This window comes from Talpa europaea (genome assembly GCF_964194135.1).
Source record: "Talpa europaea genome assembly, chromosome: 4".
NCBI lineage: Eukaryota > Metazoa > Chordata > Mammalia > Eulipotyphla > Talpidae > Talpa > Talpa europaea.
This window is the reverse complement of record NC_140070.1, coordinates 89,051,729-89,070,424: the sequence shown is the minus strand read 5'-3', so window position 1 is coordinate 89,070,424 and position 18,696 is coordinate 89,051,729.

Here is an 18,696-nt window from a genome sequence, read left to right as displayed (position 1 = left end):
GGAAGCAGATTGAGCAAGGTGTTTTAGTCATTAAATAATTAGTGGAGGCAGGATCTTTCTAAGTGTAAATCATAACTTTTTTTTTTAAATGAATGTGATTAAGCCTCATCTTCAAAACACAGGAAAATTATTAAGAAATTGGTTTTGAAAAGCAAACAGACAAAAGCTTACAGATGATAAAATACTTGGTTAATTCCCAGTGATTATTTTTGACCTCTGCAAGAGGAACAAAAAAAAGAGAACCAAATTCAGTAGACTTTTAAGTTTTGAGAAGGGTGCAATTTATTAGTATATATTAAAATGAACAAGTACAGCAAAACTGTACATGAAACACTGTTTTTCATCTCTTACACAGGCAGGCATTCATGATTGTGTGTGCATTCACACATATACAGCTGAAAAATGTACAATGGCATTCCTTCTTATGAAGAGAGAGATTGAAAAAATTTCATTTCCTCAAAAAAACATAGTAGAATAAAATTTAATAATAGATTATTTTGATAATATTTAATTTAATAAAATGGTTTGAGACATTATTTCAGTAATCATGTATCTTTCTCACTTATTGGTAACATTTTTCCCATTTGGCTTTCTCCCATTGAGATGTCTTTCCACAAAAAAAAAAAAAAAAACCTTATCAAACATTGTTTATGATTTTTGTTTCCCTTTAAGTTAAAACAAGAAAATAATGCTTTCTTGCTATTGTTGTTAAGACACATTGATTATTTCTGATACATACGCCAGAGGTAATACCTCTCACAATTCAGGGCCTCGGAGAATTCCTCAGCACTGAAATTCCCAGTGCAGACTAGTGCATTCATACATTGGATGAATGGACTCCCAGTGAAAATTAAGACAGCAAGTGATGAGTTTAAGGTATTGCAGAAATAACAAGTTTTAGAATTGTTGTCACTCCACCAGAAATACCGCTGTTCACATAACTCATAAACCTCTTTGCATCGATCAGTTTAACTTCAAAAACTGTATTTCTCCCAACAAAAGAATCTAAGTTACCCTTTTTGCAATTATCAGTGACTTGTGCTTTTACTCTTTTAAAGGTATCTTTTTATTGGCAGCTTGGGAGCTATTATCACTAAGACAGTCTGAGATACCTCTCTGAGGTCACACTTCAGCCTTATATAACCACCCTTAGAGCCCTCACAACAGAATAATCATGCACTTTCCTGCAACATCACCTGAACAGTTTATTGCATTTGTGACTAACTTATGAATTTCAACTGCTTCTTTAAACATAACTTTTAACTCACTCATTTAAGAGTTTTCAACTTCAGAACTGTTAAAAAAAAACTCACCGAACCCAAGTATTAAATTAATTTGAAATAAAAGATAGACAAACTTGTATAATTAATGAAAGCCAATAACATTGAGGTGATCATTTTTCCTGGTTTCTAATATAGTCACTACTTTTACAAAAGTGATAATCCTTTCTGCACTTTGTATACTGTAAAGAGCTTACGTGAATATACCCTCATTCAACTAAAAAACTTATTTTACATGTGGTTTTGAATTGGATTTCTCTGATGATTAATAATTTTGCACATTTCCCCCCCTGTATCTGTTGGTAATGTATATTTCTGCTTTGGAAAACTGTCTATTCAAGTCTTTTGCCCATTTAAAATCTGTTTTTTAAGGTTTTGTGTTTTGTTTTTATAATTGAGTTGTGGGAGTTTCTCGCATATTTTGCCGATTAACCCCTATGAAATATATGGCTTACAAATATTTTTCCCTTTTTATAGATTACCTTTTTACCCTGTTGGTTATTTTCTCTGCTTGCAGAAGTATTTTAGTTTGATTTAGCTAGTAGAAATGCAAAATTGTGCAGCTGCTATGGAAAACAATATGGTATTTCCTCAAAAAAACAAAAAAAGGTCTTTGATCTTAGAATCCTCCTTTTGGGTACTTATCCAAAAGAATTTAAATCAGGATCCTGAATAGATATTAGCACTCCCAGGTTCACTGAAACATTATTCACAACAGCCGGAATGTGGAATGCTTTATGGAATAGTATCTATAGTCAATAATAACGTACTATATACTTCAAAATGTGGTTAAGAGGGTAGATATCATGTTAAATGTTCTCACCACAATACAATTTTTAAAAGTATGTATTGATCACTTAATGTTTGGCTCTAGAATAATTACTATTTTAATAGAGTAACACAAGTTTATTGATTACATGTTATAGATTTTTTGTTTTTCTTTTAAAGATTTATTTATGCTTACGAGAACTGGGGTACAGGCCAGAGGTGTGAGAGGGTGAGGGGATTCACCAGAGAGGGTCGGGAGCAGAACGGGCAGGCTGACTGAAATACACTGCTGAGGGGAGCACTGGGCAAGACAGGAGAGGTCTGCTGTGCCATGTGAGTAGCTCCTGGCCAGAGATCGAACCAAGTACTAGGGAGCTTCTTAAAGGTTAAGCAGGGAAATCAAGAGGATCCCTGAAGCAAGAAAAATCTTGATATATTTGTGAATATATAAGAGACATTTAAAATGGCTAACATGGGCCTCCCCAGTGGCGCAGCAGTTGAGCGCTGGGTTGCGAAGCTGCCCGCAGACTCTGCAGCACCAGTTCAATCCTCGGCCACCGGGTGAGGGTCCCACATGGTGTGCAGACCTCTCCTGCCTCCCGCTGCTCCCCTCAGCAGTGTACTTCGTCATTCTGTCTGCTCTGTTCTCCCCTCTGACTCTGGTGAATTCTCTCACCCTCCCGTGCTTCTGACTGTACTCAGTGCTTGTATAAATAAATAAATAAAATCTTAAAAATAAATAAATAAATAATAAAATAAAATGGCTAACATGTAGTAAGTAAAAGAGAGAGTTGCACTCTACCAAATGAAATAGATTTGTACATATCTCGTGGGACATATCAACTCTCCTCTATGGTACTATGATTAAACACTGCAGGATGAGAGAGGCAGTATCAAATACATAAGTAGTTGAAGATTTTACCTTATTTGCAAGCTTATAAATTAGCCTGTCAGACTCAGGAATAGTGATAGAAAGTGTGAGACTGAGTCAGAAACAATAGACATTATTTTCACTGTATAGCAAGCAGCATGAGGACGAACATATTTGTACCAGTTCCCCTTAAGTTTCCATAGCAGTAAAGCAGATGGGTAGAAGGGTGCGGGGACAGGCAATGGGTTGTATATCAGGAGAAGGCCCTTAACTTATGGAACATGTCTCTTGTAATATATAGTAAGGAAATCTTTTTCTACAGGAATAAAAAAAAGGATTTTTATTATATTTGACAGTAAACATTCTTACCCTTTGCTCTAGTAGAAAACTCTTTATCTTTGAAGACTCTGTTGTATAAACACCCTTGAAAAGATAGTCCAGAACAAAGGGAAATCAGTATCTCTGTTGATAAGACACATAGAAATGCAATAACCCATGGAGAATTGTCTTCTAAGAGTCAGGATCTGACTTATGTTTTTAACAAATCATATGATTACACAGTAGAGAATTAATTGGAAGGAGGCAAGAGTTTATATAAGATGATCACTGTAATGTCACTAATTTATGATTGGGTGGTCTTGCATGGGAGAGGAGATAAATCTTACTTGAACTAAGTATATACCCAGACAAAACTGAAAAAGTGTATATTTTTGAGGTAAAGTGGCAGAATTTGTTGAGTTTTGATTAATTGGATATGTGAGATAATTCATAAGGAATAACTGCACTGGGTATAGTGAAGTGGCAGGAGAAGATGCAGAGATTTTATTAATACAGAACTTATTTTTGGCATGATAGATTGTAAATGAATGTAAATAAATAAAATTAATATCTGCACACTCTCAGAGGAGAGCTATAGGCACAGATACAACTACATGATACATGAATCCTTCAGATTGGATGCAGCGACCTCAGGAGAAATATATGAAAGAAGTTGGAGAACTCAACTGAATATTAAGATAAACTGTTTTTACGGTATGGGCTGTAAGAGGTATTGGTGCAGCCCTTGGCACCCCCTAACATCTGAACATCATCCAAGCTAAGGAGATAATAGTTGTGCAGTGTTTTGGTCTGATCTCCACCCTAACATCCTGAGCAAGAGAGCTATTAGTAAGGAGGCAGAACTGACTGATCATTTGCAAACCTTTAAAAAGGGAGCCAGGCATTTGGACTTGCTCTCTTTTTCATTGGAGCTGCTGTGAAAGGCAGCCACCCCATTTGGGGATGGGGTGACCTGTCATCCTCCATCCTCAGGGCAGAGGTCCCCCTGACTTCCACAGTGGCAGGTCTCAGCCACACCCTGCTGACTCCTGTAGCTGCAGCTCTCCCTCACATCATTGATCAGAGCTGGACCTTCTCCCTCTCATCTACCCTGCTCATTCTTCTTCCTCTCCTTCTCCCTTGTTGGTGAGAATAAATTTTTTTGTTGGTATCATTGCAGCAAAGGCCCTTGTTTGTATTTGTGGTGGTAGCTGTGAGAGAGATTTTGACCCACTATTAGTTTTTAGACCTTTTGCCAATAACAGAGGTAACTGCAAATTCAGCAAATGAAAGTAAGGACCATTATGTCAACATCAAAATCAAAAAGAAGCCAGTTCTTTTTGCCCTCTTGTGTCTGTGCAAGCTGTTTCTTTTCCCTTTCTTCTAATAAACCTGACTTTTTTGGATATTAAAAAAGTGGAAGTAAGCTTAGAGTTACAGGAAATATATGGACATCTGGTTCTAATTGTCCTAATTAACAATAATATTGTTAATTTAGGAAGCTTAATTGAATGAATTTTCCTAACTAGTATAATTTATTTTTTCTTAAAAAATAATCCATAAAAAAAAGAGGTCAAGAAATTTAGAAGTACATTTGAGTTGTTAAAATTCTTGAATTGTAAGCGTCGTGAGTCTTGCTATTCCACCCCTGTGACTTCCCAAATGAAGAAAGCTGTGAGAAATTGGAAGACAGTCCTGTGTCTTTCACTCCATCCCCTCATTTCTTCAACAGGGATAACTGGAACTGAGGGACAGAGCAGAGCCTTGGGACAGACTTAATGAGAGGGGGCCATTGGCATGGAGCCTTCCACATTTATGTGGCCTCCCACTTTCACTCAGCTGTCCCACTGGTGCTTAGGTTCCACAAGCATATACCTTCAGAAGTCTCCCGTTGCTCTTTAGGCTTCCGTGCTTGGCATGGGCCAGAGCCCACTCTTTTGAGAAAATGCGGCACTGCCATCTTGACCTTGTGGCGGCTTCAACTTAGGCAGTACATTTTGAACTTTGGTTCTCTCCTCTCCCAGCCTGCATGGGCCTGCACAACCTCTTGCTTATGTTTCCTGCCAGGAGATTGCCTGGGATTCTTCTGGTTCTTTTCCATTTAGGCTTTGGCTGCTCCACTTTATACCCTGCCTGTTTGGCTGGAAGGCTGCCCATGAGAGAATGATTAATTTTGGCGTTTGCTTGGGAGTACGTTTTTTGAAATCCTTCTATTCCCTACTCCATTTTTACCTTTCCCTAATCCCTTTGAACTACTCACCAATTAAAATTCTTTGGACACATTAGAGTTTGGTTACTTTGCTTTTATGTGCATTGGTGTATATGAACCCTTACATGGGTTTTTTTCCCCTTAACAGTTTGAGGTCCCCAGGAATCTCTTAGTTTTGCCTGATACTAGAATTGCCCATCTAACACATCTCTACAACCAAAAATCAAACAAACTTACTTACAAGTGATAGAGAAAAAATGTAAACTTTACAAATGTAAAAGTAAAAGTAAGAAAGTAATAGTGTGGATAGAATATGGTAGTTGAGGGCCTCCCCGGTGGCGCAGCTGTTGAGCGCTGGGTTGCGAAGCTGCCCGCAGCCTCTGCAGCGCCGGTTCGATCCCCGGCTGCTCCCCGGCCACCGGAGGAGGGTCCCACATGGTGCGCAGACCTCTCCTGCCGCCCGCTGCTCCCCTCAGCAGTGTACTTCGGTCCTTCTGCCTGCTCTGCTCCCCGCTCTGGCTCTGGTGAATTCTCTCACCCTCCCACGCTTCTGACTGTACCCAGCACTTGTATAAATAAATAAATAAATAAATAAATCTTTAAAGTTCCAGTCTCTCCTTTTAAAAAAAAAAAAAAAAAGAAGATGGTAGTTGAGGAGACTGTTAAAATGAAAAGCAGTTTCTAGAGTAAGAAAATTAATTTCTTATTCTGATGTAGTAAGAGATCAAGAGACACAGCCTGAAGTTTATAAAATATTTAATAGTGGTTAATCTATACTATTTAAAATTCCAAAGAAATAAACTATAAATCATAACTAACATAATTGGAAATGACATAGTTCAAGTATCAGTAAAAGATTTATACCTGGTTTTGATCATTGCTACATTATAAAAACTTTTAACATTAGCGGTACAGGGTAATGGGTTTATAGGAGTTTTCTATGTGATTTTTGCAAAATTTGTCTGAATCATTTCAAAATAAAATGTTTTAAAAATTAAAAATTTAAAGGCATCAATGACAGGAGAGAAAGCAGAAGTAATGCACTGTATGATGTTATATTAGAACACATATTATCAGCTCTGCCCATGGCCATCATTTTGCTTCCTTCTCAGTTATCAATATTGTTCATTTATTCACATTTTTCTTGAAGCCTTTAAGAAGAATCTAACTCCATTGTCACTTCCAGGAAAACCTTGGATTAGTCAATGTGTAAACAAATTACTCTTCTCAGTAATTAGCTGAAGATGAACAGCCAATATGTAGTGAGAGGATGATTTTTGAGGGTCTGGTAAGGATAGTTTCACACCTAAAAGATAGCACATAACAACATGCTCTTTCCGCTTCAGGATTTTGTGTGAGCTTTTTGATGCCTAGAAACTGAATAACCAATTTGTTACCTGTAAAAATCAAATTAATTCTGGGCCTCCCCAGTGGCATAGGCAGTTGAGTGCAGCGCAGTCAAGCTGTCCACAGCCTCTGCAGTACTGGTTCAGTCCTGGCCAGCTGGCAAGAATCCCACATGGTGCAGCAGACCTCTCCTGTCTCGCCCGCTGCTCCCCTCAGCAGTGTATTTTGTCAGTCTGCCTGTTCTGTTCCCCGCTCTATCTCTGGTGAATCCTCTCACCCTCCCACGCTTCTGGCCTGTACCCCAGTTCTTGTATAAATAAATAAATCTTTAAAAAAATAAAATTAATTCTGTGATGGTAGAACAGGTTAGAAAGAACTAGGTTCTTGATATTATTGAGCTTCGAAAATTATTAACCTTGAGGCCTATGAAATTATGAAATAGTGAGTTATGTGAAATAATAACATGCCATGGTTTAAGTCTGACTGCGTAACATAAAATTAAAGCATTATAACTAACGACATTTGTCAATGGAATACACATGAAGGTGATAATTCAAGAAATGAATGTAGATTTAATTATTTCAAATTAACTTGGTAACCATTGAATAACTCAAAACAGAATTATATGTTTATAAAATTTATAAAGACAGCAGATTCCTAACTCTAATAATAGGTGATAGACTGGCATTATGATTCTGTTTCAAATTTTATTTAATTATTTAACACAGAGTTGTTTAATTTTCCCCCACAAAGCACCTCTTCCCCAACAAATGTCATGCATCATTTATATAATTTCTAGAGTTTCAGGGGTAAAATGTTACCATGCAAAGTTAAAGATAAGAACTAGAGTGGAAGAAGGGTCTGTAACTAAATTCATGGTAATTGCCTTAATGTGTGCATATATAATTATCATTTTATTGGAAATAAATACATCAATGTATAAAAATGGGCAACTCATCAAGGAATATGCCCAGCACACCCAGAAAATGTTAGTCAGAGTCACTAATAAGCAAGGACAATAATTTAAAATATTGAAATATTTTTCATTCATCAAATGCCAATAATATCAATGACTTAATAAGAGCAGAACAAAATAGACACATGGAAATTCTCTTGATTGGGTTTTGCTTGATAACACATCATTTCTTGAAACCTTCCTAATACCTCCTAACACTTTCTGGAATAGGTTTTGATTTCCCCTTAGAGGGGGATAGTGGATGTAATGGGACAATTGTAAAATAAGAATATTAAACTGCAGTGGGACTTGACGACACATCAAATACCTTTAATATACAGATAAGGACCCTGAGGGTCACAAATACAAGGTGTCCATGATCAAAGAATGACATTATTACCTATGAACCTTACCATGTGACAATAACCTCAGCATTTTTGCAAAAACTAAGTAATTAGAAGAATATTATCTATATAAGTCACCAAGAAAGTTTGATATGGAAGAAGGGAGGAACTGGAAAGAAATGTTGATACTACAGGGTTAGTGGAATGTATATTTTTTTTCAAGTGATATACACGAAAATTAGGGTCTGAAGGTAAAATGTACTTATTATATTAAAATATAATGGGATATGTTTCACTCTGAGAATAAAATCAAGATGCCAACAATAAAGATCCTGGAAACTCTACCTGCACTTAGTAGGCGCTCAATAATTAGTAACTTCTTTTCTTTTTTTGTATTTTCCACAGCAAACAGTTTAGAAAGATAATTCTTTCGGAAATATATGAGTTCTATTTGTATGGTCTCATGGCAACTGCTTCACTTTCCTGGCACTTTAGTGGGGATAATTGCACAGTGCTTGCTACTTATATAGTATATTGAGTTACTGTTGCTAAATGATAAAGATCCATGGGTTTCAGATAGGTCCATATACACAATATCATCATTGTCAATTTAATGGTTTTTATAGTTTTACAAAGAGTAGCTTTGTGGCCACTTTGAAAGATTTATAAGGTTTATTTTCATTGGAAATTCCTGTATAAGAATTAGCATGAATGGTGTAGGGAGCCAAGGGGCTGTTCAACATTTGAGGACAACACTATAAATGATAATTGCTAGTTTAAACATGTATTTGTTCCAGTGAAATATAACCATTCATTTGCATCCCATTTCTAACTTTAAAATATGGTCTTTCAATCAGTGGAGGGGTGGGGTTTTTCAACACCTGTTAGAAAAATATATAAAATACATTAAACGCATGAAGAAAACAGTGTGAGTTCTAAAGTCAAATGATATGGTGTCTTATGCAGTGCATATGGAAAAATAATATCCTCTTATTATTTCATCTCACTATGAGCTTAGTGATAGAGACTAGTGAAAAAAGGAGACCAATGAATGGATAAGGTTGAAGATAAATAACCTCTGATTAGGTCTGAAGAGATTATTAATATTTTAGAAATTTTTCCAGAGAATAGTTGTCTCAATCCAGTGATCATAGCTTTAAAAAGAGATAACCCCTTCAGAATTTAATAATGGTTTTTCAAAAATATAGTTACTTTGAAGAAGCTAAACCCTTTCATATGTTATGTGAATTGAGCTTTGATTTTTTTCTTTTTTTTCTTTTTTTTTAAAGAAACTTCTTTTTTTTTTTCTTTAAAGAATTATTTATTTATTTATACAAGCACTGGGTACAGTCAGAAGTGCAGGAGGGTGAGAGAATTCACCAGAGGCAGAGGGGAGAGCAGAGCAGGCAGACTGAAGAAGTACACTGCTGAGGGGAGCAGCGGGCTGCAGGAGAGGTCTGCGCACCATGTGGGACCCTTGCCCAGCTGCCTGAGATCAAACTGGCACTGCAGAGGCTGCGTGGAGCTTCACAACCCAGCACCACTCAACCGCTGCGCCTCAGGGGAGTACCTAAGCTTTGATTTCTTATATGAAATTGCATGAGGAGAAATTGTATGCATATTGCAGTGACTTACATGGCAAATTGCTTGATCTATCAATAGATGTCTTTCAAATATTAAACATTAGTAAATAATATTCTTTCCATTGTGTTAACCCTCACAAAGATAACCTATCAATTTTTGGAATTTTTTTTTTCTTTATTTTGGCTAAAACATGCTTGGCTACCACATTATTGACTAAAAGATTTCATTTTTTATTTCTATACATGAAAACAAGACACTTAGACTCTCCTTAAATTCTACATACAGTTATTATTAACATATTTAATTTTATTTGAGAAAAAATGCCAAATACCATGTTATCTAATCCAATATTTTCTTAGTAGACTATGGCTGTGCTTATTATTGCTATTTTCTTTGCCTGGCAGATCATTTAATTTCTCATGTGCTTAATCCCACCTATTGTTCAAAATCCCACTCAAAAATTTTCATAAAGCATGATAGAAGAAGAACAGTATTTATAATCTGTGTTCCAGGAACTCGTTGAAGGGGTAGCAAATAGTGGAGAGCTATTTTTAACATTGAAATTAGAACATAGTGAAAACTAGGGCTGAACAGAAGAATTTTTCACAGACATAGTGAAGATGGTATCACACTGAAATGAATTTATCTGTTGCCAGCTCATACCTCCTATTTCTACAAAAGCAATTCGGTGTGATGTGAAATAGATGAAGGGGGGAAATCGTCTAACTGTGAATTTGGAGGAAATATTTTGATGGGATACTGTGAGGCAGGTATTTCAAGGGCATCTCTGCATCCTGTAATAAAAACCGCTTTTGCTTTAATGAAAGAATGTTATTCCTCAAACTGCAACAAGTTTGAAGTTATGACAAAGGTAAAAGTCTGGGGGTGACTGGTCTTTACTTTGTTTCATTTTCCACTAGGGGTTTGAAATCACCCAGGCATTATTAGTAAATTCTATTCTAAATGAAAACATACATATTCTAATCTAGTAAAGTAAGATCTTTAATATTATTTGTGGCACAGGAAAGACAGGCATCCCTACCCTAGAGGAAACTTTATCCTCAAGAATCAACTTTAAACATTTTCTTTTTAGAAAATTAGAGGAGCAAAAAATATGTGCCAGCAAACAGTAGCACCTGCAAGCATCAGGTACTGCTTCTGAATAAATTTCTTCTTATCTGCCACAAATAACTTTCTGTAGAAAAATTCCTAAATCAGGGGTAAAATGTGAGTTAAATGATAATATTTTAATTTCTTCCAAATTGGCTAGCAAAATGACCAAGGAAATTAACTATAAAGGGCATTCATTAATGCTTTTCTAGAGCAGAGGCCAAGACAGACAAAGAAACTTCTTTTTTAAAGAAAAGTATATATTAAAACAGTGTTTTTCATATATTTCCCTATAATATCTATACTTTATATAGATGTTTTCACCATTATAATCTCAAAAATAGATTGGAATGGGGGTGATTGGGACATTCTTTTGTGACGTACATATTCAACTAATGAAGCCCAGGAGAAGTAAAGGTCCCTTAGAAAGGTCACCATATTATCATGGGACTGATTAAGATTGTGGTAGTTTAGAAATGGATGAGGGGTGATATCTGGTCATCATATAAAAAACTTGGGAGGCCCCACTACATCTTCACAAGTAAAACATCTGAATTGACTGAAAATCTACAATTCTTGTTAGGTTCATAACAGAAGTAAAGTCACTGGGCCAACTGCTGCTCCCTAAATTGGAGAGACAGACAGATGCATATAGAGAATCACAACTGACTTCAGCAGAGTTCCACAAACAAATATATCCTTGGAAACCAGTGTCAGGGTAGGGATATGAAAAATGTAATTTAAGAATTGCAGCAGGTTCAATGAGTTAATAGTTTAAGGGGCATAGACATCTGATGGCCCCCAAACATTTGTAAATTTCTATCTTGCCTTACCAGTGCACAGTGAATACTACCGAAAATCCTTTTGTTTTTCTAGAATACAAGAGAGGAGACAAGGAACCACTTTGAAAAATCAGTGCTTCCTGTTATTTTTTTAATTGTTTTTATTTTGTATGTTTTTACATCATTTTTCATTTTTACACAATGTATGCATTTTCATCTTGGTTATAGTCCCCACACAATTCCCACCCCTCCTTGTTTTGATCCTACTCCCTTCTCTCTCTCTCTCTCTCTCTGTTCCCCTCCCCCCATAGTGTGTCTCTGGTTTCTGGTTTATAGTTGCTTGTTGATTTTGATTTTTACTTTATTATAATTAGACTTTTTCCTGGTCCCTTATTTAGGTTTTCTAAATTCCTGCTATGAGTGAGACCATCCAGTGTTTTCCTTTTTCTTTCTGGCTTATTTCACTGAGCATGACCCCTTTCAACTCCATTGGATCAAGAAGATGTGGTGCATATACACAATGGAATATTACTCAACAATCAAAAAAGATAAACTCATGCAATTTGCTTCCTGTTCTTAACAAGATTTGCCCTCAGTAGGAACTATTTAACCAGAGTATACCCTGCAGGCTTTTGTTAATGCCTAACTGACCAAGATCAAGAAATACCCAACTCCAACCAGTTTTAGTCTTCCATTTTGGAGGGGAGATACGCCCAGATACAGCCTAATCTAGACCTCTTATTCTACAGAAGCGAGTACCTAAGAGAGAAGTACTTGTCAATTTCATTCTAGTGATAATACTTAATAAAAGGCTAAGACCTAATCTTAGAGGATAGAATGTTTCGCTTCCCCACTTACCACACCATGACCTTCATAAAAGTCCATTTATAACAGTTCCTTTTACTTGGTGCATCATGCTCAGACAATAAACACAAAGAATTACAAGTGATATAAAAGAATATAAAAACACAGTTTGCAAAGAAAGGGCAAGTATCAAACATGACAGCGGTGTTAAAGTGATCAGATCAGGAGTTTTTAAAATAAAAACTGATTACTATGCTAAGGGTTCTAATGCATAAAGGAGATAGCAGGTAAAAACAGATGGACAATGTAAGAAAAGATAGGGAAGTCCTAAGAAAGAAGTAAAAATAAATGTTAGAGATTAAAAAAACAACAACACTGTAATAAAAAGAATGCCTTTGATGTACTTAGTAGATTGGACAAACTGAGGAAAGAATCTTTGAATGTAAGTATATCTCACAGAAATCTCTAAAACTGAAAAACAAAGAAAAAATCCTTCAGAATATCCAACAACTATGAAAAACTACAAAATATGTAATGTGAATATAGTGCTAAAATTAGTAACATGCATATAGTGCTAACACAAAGAAAATGAAAGAGAAGAAATATTGGAAAAATAATAACTGCGAATTTCCCCAACACCAAGAAGGGGAAACATCTCCAACAGAGGGGCAACTATTAGAATCATATTCTACTTCTCCTAAGAAACCATGCAAGCAAGAAGAAAGGAAATGAAATATCTAAGATGTTAAAAAAAATATAAAAACACAATATAAAAATTATGTGCCCTATGAAATTATTCTGTGGAAAGTGAAAGGAAAAATACAGATTTTCTCCATCAAAAATTGAGGGAATTGGGCCTCCCCTGGTGGCGCAGGCGGTTGAGCTCTGTGCTGTGAAGCTGTCCACAGCCTCTGCAGCTCAGGTTTGATCCTGGCCGGCAGGAGAGGGTCCCACATGGCGAGGCAGACCTCTCCTGCCACGCCTGCTGCTCCCCTCAACAGTGTGTTTCCTCAATCTGTCTGTTCTGTTTCCCACTCTGTCTCTGGTGAATCCTCTCACCCTCCTGTGTATCTGGCCTGTACTCAGGTTCTTGTATAAATAAATAAATCTTTAAAAAAATGAGGGAATTTATTACCAGTATATCTACTTTGCAAGAAATGTTAAGTTTCTTAGAAAAAATGTGATAGAGTTCTGGAAACTCAAATCTGCATAAAGAAGAAAGAATGTCAGAAGAGTAATTGAAGTAAAAATAACAATAGCTTTTTCTTATTCCTAAAGTAATACTAACAATTTGTTCAAAATAATAGCAATGTTTTCAATGTATATGCTTATGTGGGCCTGTGTATAAATTAAATGAATGACAATATGATACAAGGGACAGAAGAGGAAAATTTGGATTATTTTGTTATAATAAGGTACTTGCACTAGTATTATTGGCGAATGGATTTGGATTACTTATAAAAGTACATTGTAATCTCTGGGAAATCACATAAAAGAAGTATAGCTGATATTCTAAGAGAGATAAAATGGTTCATAAAAATGTTCAATTAAATCCAAAAAAGGCCGGGAAAGAGAAGAAAACAAATTAGGAAGAAAGAATAAAGGCAACACTTGGCACTGGAATAACTGGATATCCATAGGGAAAAAGAGTACAGATCCAGCTTATAACTTTCACCAAAATCTGTTCAAAATGGATGATGGACCACAGGAATGCAAAATAGAAGATAACATAGAAGAATATTAAGATGACTTTTTTATGATTTTCTTAAATATATATCAACAAAAACATTATCCATGAAATAATTGACAAGCTAGACTTTATTAAAATTTTCTCCTCTTTAAGATGTACTGTCTATAAAATGTAAAGGCAAGGTACATGCTAGGAGATAATACTGGTAAAAGATACATCTGATAAAGGAACTATACCTCATAATATACAAACACTTAAACTCAAAAAAGAAAACAAATTGATTTAAAAAAAATGGTCAGAGACCTTAACAGAACTCTCAGCAGAGAAGATGCACAGATATCAAATAAGCATGTGAAAAGATGCTACATGTTATATATCATTAGGAAAATGCAAATTCAAAAAAGCTATCATAATGGAACTATTAGAATGATCAGAATCCAGAACATTGACAACACTAGAACCAGCAAGTATATGGAGCAACAGAGGACTCTAATTCATTGCTGGTGGAAATGAAAACTGGTACAGGCACTTTGGAATCAATTTGGTGACTTCTTACAAAACTAACCATGCTCTTATCATATGATGTATGGTCATCTTCCTTGGTATTTTCCCAAAGGAATCAAAAACTTTATGCTACAGTCTTGTTAAATTAACATCTATTAAGTGGAACCCAGGGTTTAGCTATTATTCAACAAAAGACAGCAAGAGAAAATGAGATTCAGTACTTCATTTCTCACAAGTTCTGGAGGAGCTATATAGCATACCCAGGGTTCCATTTAAATACGGGGGCCTCGTTGAGGGTGAAGGGGTTAAATTCTCAGAGCTATCAAGCTATCACCAGCCACTGCAGCATGAGTTTGATCACTAGCCAGGAGCTAACCCACATGGCACAGCAGGCCTCTCCTGTCTCTCCCATTGCTCCCCTCAGCAGTGTATTTCAGTCAGTCTGCCTGTTCTGCTCCCTACTCTGTCTCTGATGAATCCTCTCACCTCCCTGACCCCCGGATCCCTGGTCTAGACCCCAGTTCTTGTATGCAGAACATTTAATTGAACATTTTTATGAACCATTTTATCTCTTTATCATATCAGTTATTTTTTTTATTTACTTTTATGTGATTTCCCAAGAGATTACAATATACATTTATAAGTAATCCAAATCAATTTGCCAATAACATAGTACAAGTACCTTATTATAACAAAATAATCCAAATAAATAAAATAAATCTTTAAAAAATAAAAATAAATTAAGGTCAAGACAGGGATACAAGTAGAGAGAACACAGCGAAACCCGGGTCGCATGATGTTAGACTTTGGTTTGTTGTTCCTGATATAAGGCTGGATTGGCAAGTTCAAACCAAAAAAGAAGGTTTTGATAAACTTAGTGGGAGTCTTATCTAAAGAAGGTCCTGAGAAGCAGGGGACCATGCTTTTGATAAGGGTAGCATGGGAGTCGTATCAGTAACTTTTATTACAAGTAACTCTTTTGCTTTGTGCATGTGCTTAAGGGAAGTCTATTGGTCAGTTCAAGGACCCTGCAGACCTCTTGGACACACAACGTGGATGTTAAGGCAACAATATCATAGAGTGGTTTAGCTAAACTCTCAGGACTTTGGGATGTAGAAGACCAAGAGTGAACCCTGATTTAAACTATGGGCTTAGGGTGATAAAGATGTGTCAATATAGGTTCATTGTAATAAATTCACCACTTTCTTATTGTTGATGTTTTTCTCTCAGATGACAGGAGGCTGGGAATATGTTGGAAATTGCTGCAGTTTCTGTTTAATTTTGTGGTGAAACCACAGCTGCTTTAATAAAATCTATATTTTTTAAATGCCAAATGGAGTGTTAAAGCTGGGTTGGTGCAACCAATACTCTCCACCTGGGTATAATTTTACCAGTTGAAGAGTTGACTAACAGATTACAGCAACATAAGCAGGTACCAAATGGGTCAAGTAATCATCCCCCTAAGGCAGTACAGACTTATAAAATGAGTGGTAGCACTTTTCCTCTTCATCATAAGAACACTTGATAATTCCCCTATTTTGAGACTCAATTTTGGTGAAAAAAAATGAGAATTTATCTGTAATAGTGACTCAGCAGATAAAGATTACACTTTCAAACTGGGTATTTAGAGGACAGATTAAAAACAACCATGTATAGAGATGTTGACTGGAAAGGAAAAATGGAAGCAATGGTGCAGAATTCACGAGCTGATAATAACTTCTTCACTACTCAGGCTTGAATACACAATAAGAGGAAATTATTAATACACAATAAGAGGAAATTATGGATCTTATTACAATAAGATCCAAAAGATTATCTGATGTGGAGGTGATCCAGCAGGAAGGTCTCAGGAAAATTGAAAGCTCTTAGTCTCATTGTTTTCTCTCCCTTAACTCTTGTTAGGCTTTCCACTGGCAATGCAAGTAGAAACCAGGAAAGTGGTGATTCCATTTTTTTTTTGTATTTTAGACAGGCAAGTGTCCAAGATAGAGGGAATTATGGACAAAAGGGAAATTGGATTAGAGCAGTTCACCTGGAGTATATACAGAGATACTGAGCACTCTAAAAAAAGAGCTTTAGATCCTCTGAAACTGTCCCAAACATGGAAACACACACACACACACACACACACACACACACACACACACACTTGGATATCTATGTCAACTGTAAAGTTTAAGTATTTGTTCCTGATGTTTGGCTTTATTTTATACTACCATCAGCAGAAATACAAGCTTCTGAGTTTGCAAAGATGCTTTTAGAAATAAAATTCTACTTCTTTTTTGACACTGTATAGAATGTAAAAATTTAATATATGCTACACAAGATTTGGAAAGACCCTGCCTGGAGCAATGAGAGAAATCTTGGGCAAAGATAGTGCCCCCTAGCGAAAAATGTTTTGGCACAAGTTATTTTCCCAGACTCCTGCAGTCTCTAGAAGTACAAGTGGTAGGTAGATAGAAGTAAAATTTAAAATAATGCATCGTTTATATCTGCAGGTTAAAACTGATTAGAAGGATGGCTTTAAGATGGCTTTAAGAACATTCAGTGAGAGAACATTTAACAAATTCAATTATACCATTTGGTCAGAGTTGAGATACTTGATGTCATTTAAGAAGGAATATAAAATAGCAGGGCCTCCCTGGTGGCACAGGGGTTAAAGACAGTGCTATCAAGCTATCTATTGCTAGCTACTGCAGCACAAGTTCAGTCTCCAGCCAGGGAAGTGACCCACATTGTGCAGCAGACCTCTCCTGCCTTACCAGCTGCTCTCCTCAGCAGTGTATTTTAGTAGATCCTCCTTTTCTGTTCCCCACTCTCTGGTGAGTTCTCTCACCCCCCACCCCACGCCTCTCTGGCTTACACCCCCAGTTCTTGTATGCATAAATAAATAAATCTTTTTTTAAAGAATAAGGATAGTAAAAGGCAACATGGAACCTATGAAAAGTTGAAAAAATAAAGCAAATAATGATTGTATCATGTAAAACATGCAGGAGGAACAAGTGAGAAAGGATTAATTACATTTTCAGAAAAAAGAGTATTTTTATAGCATCATTTTGGTCCTCTTAAAGAAATGAAAGAGATGGAAGAGGAGATATGAAGGTCAGAGACTGAAATGTAATATTGTCAGAGTTAGAAAAATAATTCAAAGGTATATTTAGATCATTCGAGGAGTGAAAACTCTAGAAATTGATCAAAACAGTCTACAGTGAAAAGAAATTAAAAGGAAATGTGAAGACACAGTTAAGAAAAAAAAACCTTTGCAATAAACAGAACAGCATAATGAAGAAATATTTTACCTAATCTGGTTAAGAATAGGAGAGAGAGAGAGAGAGAGAGAGAGAGAGAGAGAGAAAGAAGGAATGGAGGGAGAGAGATGGAGAGAGGGGGAGGGAGGGAGGATTGGAGAAAGAAAAGAAGGAAAAGATTCCTCTCTTCATAGTTCCTTACTTCTTGGGAAAAGGTATAAAATCATTCCAAATTATGCGTCATCAAGTAAGAAAAGAGTAAGTAAGTTAACAACAGAATATAGTGCCTTCTCCCTATTAGATGAGATGACTACTAAAGAGTTTTCTGTAAATGAGGCATATAGATCAACCTCAAAATTCAACTAACACCAAAAAAAAAAAAAAATTGTAAGGGGCAATAGAGGGCAATACTCTGAAGCAGAAAGAGCTTGGGACATACATGAAGTCAAAAAAAATATCAAGCATGAACTAATTAATCAATATGAGCTAATTAAAATGGATTTGACTCTATAATAAAGTCACATATATATTTTAAATAAATTTAACTGTAGACTTCTTTCACCACAACTCCATGAAGTGATGGTTATAAATGTGGGTAATAGTGTAATAGACATTAACTAATTTGCCCAAGGTGATTCAGTTATTAAATGCTGAATAAAAAAAGGCATGTCAACTTGATCCCAAAATACATGAGGAACAAATTCTGCAGAGCAATATTTTTGACTAATTGTTATGTCTGTACAAAATAATATAGTAATCACACCTAAGAATGTGACCCAAATAGAGAAAAATGTCAAAAAATGTCAAAACTTTGGAAAAGCTTTACTTTGGAATAATAAAGAGATCACCATGTACCTAACAAAATTACTGAAAAGCATAAAA